This window comes from Arachis ipaensis, chromosome B03 (genome assembly GCF_000816755.2).
Source record: "Arachis ipaensis cultivar K30076 chromosome B03, Araip1.1, whole genome shotgun sequence".
Taxonomy (NCBI): Eukaryota; Viridiplantae; Streptophyta; class Magnoliopsida; order Fabales; family Fabaceae; genus Arachis; species Arachis ipaensis.
Genome location: NC_029787.2, coordinates 92,955,529 through 92,961,358, shown reverse-complemented (window position 1 = coordinate 92,961,358; position 5,830 = coordinate 92,955,529).

Below are 5,830 nucleotides of genomic sequence, written 5' to 3'. Positions count from 1 at the left end.
ATCAACCTGATTACAAACTGTAAAGTGCTAACCCAACTTACAAGGGGATTCCCACAGAATCATGAAATACAACATAGATGAACAAAGAAACTCTATGGACATCTATGGCTTTTTCTTTTAATTTTGCACTCTTTGCCTTTTTCCGCTCTATGACTTTTTCATACAAATCTCACTGTTTGCCTTTTTTCATGAGACTCAAGACATGACAAAATTAAACAGAAAAATACTAAACAGAATACATTGAAAGAGAAGAAAAACTGCTAGCTTAGGTAGCTCTGAGACTTCTGTGCCTTGCACTCTCAAATCTTACTCCTTGAATCAAACCGTGACAGTTCTCCCTTTTTATAGAAGAGGGAAGCCTCCACAGTTGAAACCAAAATCCAAGCTTAACTTCTTTTCCTTCAAAACAGAACCGGTTCGGCCACAGAGAGAGAGAAGGTAACTCATGCAAAACCCAACATGCAAATACCTCTAGTTCTTCCTTGGTCATCACTCTCCATCAATCCGACGCTCCATCCTTGGCTTGCTCTCCAAGATGGATTTCTGGCCCTTGATGCTTCATGATGATGATGGCTTCATCTGCTCCAATCTCTGCCTCTTCCATCACTTCGCCACTCTAGCTACTTCTTGTGGTGGTTGAGCAGAATCAGAGACAAGCCATGCCTCCAAGAATCTCCTCCTTGCTGGCTGAATCTCCTTCTTTTTCTTTTTTGGTATGAAGAAGTTAAGATCTCTTCACAATATCTTACCACAAGTGAATGAGAATCTTAGCCACAACATACTTTTTCTTTTTTATGTTTTCTTGCCATCAACTTGATGGTCTTGTTGCATGTAGCTCCTTCTTTCTTTTGGTAGCTCAACTTAGCTTCCATGCTTTCTCTGTAAAGATATGACCGAAAGAGAAGAAGTGAAATGAGAGAGAGGAAAGAGAAATTATGAGCAACAATTAAAGAATTGAAGATAGATAATAAAAGTGAATTAATTTCCCTTTCTCTTTGCTGACTAGCGTGTAGCTTTAGTGCTTGCAATCAAATCAATAGCTTTATTCTCTCTCATGTTTCCAATGTAAGTATTAACTTCACTTTATGAAATTTGAATTCCACCTTATAGTGAAAATGGATTCCGTTGGGAACAAGAAGCAATACATTTGCTTTCACTCATGATTGGTTTCGGACCAAGCATTGGAGTATCCAACCAAGATTTTGAGTTGGGCTAATGATAATGTGAATTGAATCTGGCCCATTCAAAATATTTCAGCCACACTTCTTTAATTATTTAATGATAAAGTCAATTGGGCTTAATTCATCAATTCTGGCCCAACCAACGCAACCATTATTTCAGCCGTATAAATTCAATTCCAAGGCTGAGTATATGAATTGGGCTAGCTAATGTTTTTCTTTTATTTTTCGGCCCAATATAAACCTGCATCACAAAATTATTAATTAACATATGTTAAATGAAAATCAAATTAATAATTTTGTAATCAATATAATTAATAATGTTTAGTCATCACAAATATTAATTTAAAGTTTTCCAAACTCATCAAACATAGTATTTTGTACAAAATTTATTGCTTGAATTCTCCAATGAGATTGTGGACAATGATAAATCTGAAATGTTGAAAAAATGCTATTACACCAACCAATCGACTGTCCTCGAAGTTGGAAGATTCGGGGATGGAAGAAGATACCTCAACTTGCAAGAAGATCAAGATTGAGAATGAAAATTAAGAATTTGAATGCACATGTTTTGGAATTCTTTTTTAGAGTCTATCTAAAAGAATAATGCCCAACATATGTTTGTTTTGGTGAAAATATTTTTTTTTTGAGTTGTTATTTTTCTTTTGGTTCTTTTCGATTTTTATGTTTGGAACTTAAATTTTTTTAATTATGAGTTGAAGTTATTTGATTATTACTTGTAGTTTTATGTTCCAATTCGATTCACACCATTCGTTGATATTTTGTTAATTTCTAATTTATTATTTAATGTCATAAAGTTATAAATTTCTCATATGAATTGAAAGATTTAATTTGTTAAAAAAAATTCGGTGAATAATTTTTTTTTTTATTTAAAATGTTATTATTGGTATGTTAATATTAAAAATATAAAAGATAAACATACTTTAAAAAAAAAAACGTATTATGAGGTCAAATAATTTTATGATTGTTTGTATTTATCTACATGAAAAGCTGTGTGGAGAATTTTGGCTTATGATATTCATCGGAGATGACCTTTAGTGATGAGATTAACATTTTATTGTCTGAAAAATAAAATATCATCTTAAAAAATAATGATAATCTTGAGAAAATCATGGATTAGGAGAAAAGGAAAGATACGATATTTTTAGCATAGATGGAGACCAACAAAAAAATTGAAGTAGGTCAAACTTTAACGTATGCTGAGTTTTCAAATCAATTTGTTTATGATAGAGAAGAAAGAGAATGACATCTACGTAAGAGAGAGTATTCTATTGGGTGGTTAAACTATGTTCTACCAGGTACAAGTGATATCTACGAGAATTTTGTTAATTGTTCAAAAAGGTTGCACAACATATGAATTTATTAGGACAGTTAATGGGATTACATATCCTAACTTCCAATATACTTTCTATTTTATGAGACTACTGTGTGACGATAGAAAATTCATTACAGCTATTAATGAGGTCGGGTCATCAATTGAGAAAATTGTTTGTGATGCTATTGATATTTAATAGTGTTAACAAACTAAATCGTATATGGAATACAACTTGGATATTATTGACTAACAAGATACTATATATAAGGAGAAAAATATTGAAAAACTAAGGTATTTCACTATGTGGTAGATCATTATCACATATAGGACTTTATTTGCCAAAATCAGTGTTCATCCATGCATTACGTTGCTTTGTCAAGAGTTAAGAGTCGCAATGACATGATCACATGAACATTCTAATTCTAGATAAAGACAGCAATTCAAAGTCATCAACAACAAATGTCGTGTTTAAAGAAGTTTTTAATAATATTTAGGTAAGAAAAATAGCATTTTTATTTTAGTAATATGTTATGATTTACACTTTTATACAAATATTTGTCGTAGATATAAATAATTTATTAACTACACTTTTAGACTTGAAATAAAATGTGTAACATGGATCACAATATCATATGCCAATTGCTTTTCTAATGAGATTAGTAAAATACTAGGTTGTCGATAAATTTTCATTAGTTTTATGATATAAAGTCTAGTGTAAAATTGATATACTACAATTACAGTTATATATTTTCGCGATGGCTCGCTTCCCTCTTTGTGGTCGAACATAAAAATAGACCGACATAACAGCAGCGTCTCACTCATCGGTCTCGTCTCCATCACCTCTGCTCGCTGCTCACCGCCAGTTGCCACTTGCATCTGCTTGCTGCTCGCCCTAGTCGCTGCCATGCCTCCTCTGTCTGTGTTCCATCTTGACTCCATCGTGTCGTGCCTCCTTTGTTTCTGATGTTCTTCTTCTGGCCTTGTCTAAATCTGCTTCTTGCTTCGGTGGTGTCTATATTAAGTTTTATTTTATTTTATTTTAATTATTGTATATGAATTTGTTTGTTTGGGGCAATTCATGATTGAAAGAGTGAGAGAGTGTGATGGGAAGGGAGATCTTTTGCTGAATTAGAGATCAGGAAAATGTTTAGGTTTAGGGCAACTCATGAGTGAGAGGGTGCGCTGGGGAGGGGGAATTAGGGTTGGGGGATTTTGGATTTTTCAAGTTGGGCTGAGTAATTAATTAAAAATTTCATCTTTGATTTTCTGGTGGCCGCCTTAGCATCTTTCTCATCGGAAATATGTTCCAGTAAGCTCAGGAACACGCTTGTCAAATTTTAAAATCATTTAGCGTTTATTTTGTCAATAACAAAAGTCAAGTATCATTTTGTAAGCGACATAATCTTTCGGGTACCAATTTGGTATTTACCTATACTAAAATTTATTTCAATTTTTGTCTCTAAATCTCTATCTCTTAGTCTCAATTTCTTAATCTTTGTCTTTCTTTCAAACACTACCTTAGGATATAAGTTAAATATATTATAAAAAAAATATTTTATTGTTATTTATTATTTTTATATATTAAAAACGTAAAAAAATTTATTTTTATAATAAATAATATTAAAATATTTATCTACATCCTTAGAATCTATGATAGAAAAATTCTTAATTTAAATATATTAAAAAAAAACCGAAAAAATGGTTGCATTTAATTTCTTTATCTCGCTTTGGAAATTGGAATCTCATCTCCAAACTCTAAACAAATTGGTAATAAGCATGGTCACATATCACATCCTCTGCTACATTACATTTAAATTTATCCTAAGGTAAATTTATCATTTTTTAAGAGTTTGAATTAAAAAAAAAAATAAAAGTAAAAGCAGTCAATCGCTGCTGCTAACACCAAGAGATTAATCAAAACAAACTATCTACTTNNNCGCTCCTCAATTAAACCATAAAAAATAATCATTTATAATTTTTTTTTCACTCTCTTTTCTTTTCTTCCATTTTTCTTCCGAACAACCATACTGTTTATAGGAGACTCACGTAAATAAATGTTCTGATTCGGTTAAAATATTTGGTTGCAGCATTGTACGGTAAATACTGAAAAGCAATAATTGCTTCATTTGCTTCATTGGAACTCTTAGCACTCTACTGGCCCACTACATATTGGGATTTTCCATTCTTATTTAGGTCTATGGAAAGTATACGCCTTGGGCATTAAGACCATCTCCAGTAGGGAACTCATCCCAGTTCCTGTTTATGGCCCACCTGTCATAAAAAGTAACTCCACATCAGCTTTTGCGTTATAAACAATAAATAGGAACTCAAAGCATTTCTCTCTTCTCCATTAGGAGGAACTAACTTTAGTCCCTATTGTGGTCCCACTTAATTAATTAATTAAAATACTTAAAATTAATATAATTAATTTTTTTCAATAATATTATTTAAATTTATAAATTTAAAAATAATTCATTATTAAAAGATATTAATATTAAATAAATTCATATATAATAATAATACACAATATATAATTCGAGATTATACTAATTTATAGTTTTGTGTTTACAACTGCTAATTTTAATAATATCATTAGCATTTTAAATTTTAAAAATAAAAATAACCAACTCAACTAAAAATTATTTTATAAGGTATAAAAATTAAATTTATTTTTTAATGTAAGTAAATTTAATTAATTATAATTTAATATAATAATATAAATAATATTCAATATTAATTATAATATAAATAATTAATATAAATTATTAATTAAATAAAAATATAATTTTTATTATAATTATTACTAATTTAATTATTATTTAATTATTTAATTATTTCAGATTTTATATTATTATTTTTTTATAATAAGTTGCCAAATAGCAAGTTATTATTGGTTAATTTGAGTCCCTGCTTAGAGGGACTCCCTTACCTTGATCCTTGTGCGGGAACTCACTCCTTCTCTCCTCCAATGGTTAGAGTTCCTATATGTTAGAAAAAAGTCAAAGAGGAACTCACCATTGGAGATGCTCTAAACTGCACTTCTAAGTTCTAACCCTAAATGTTAGGATATCCAAGGGTCGTGTTGATTCAAATTCAGGAAATAAAAAAATCAACCGATTAAATTTAATTAATTTAAATAGGCTTAGATAAGAGATCTTTTTATAGATGGTCTCGAACTGATTAAATTTGAGTTGGACTAATCAAATACTCATTTAAAAATTAAATTTAAAAAAAAAGAATTTTTTTTTGTAAATATATAATACTAAAACAAAAAATAAAAGAGAAATAATAGATAAATTACAAACTATAATAAACT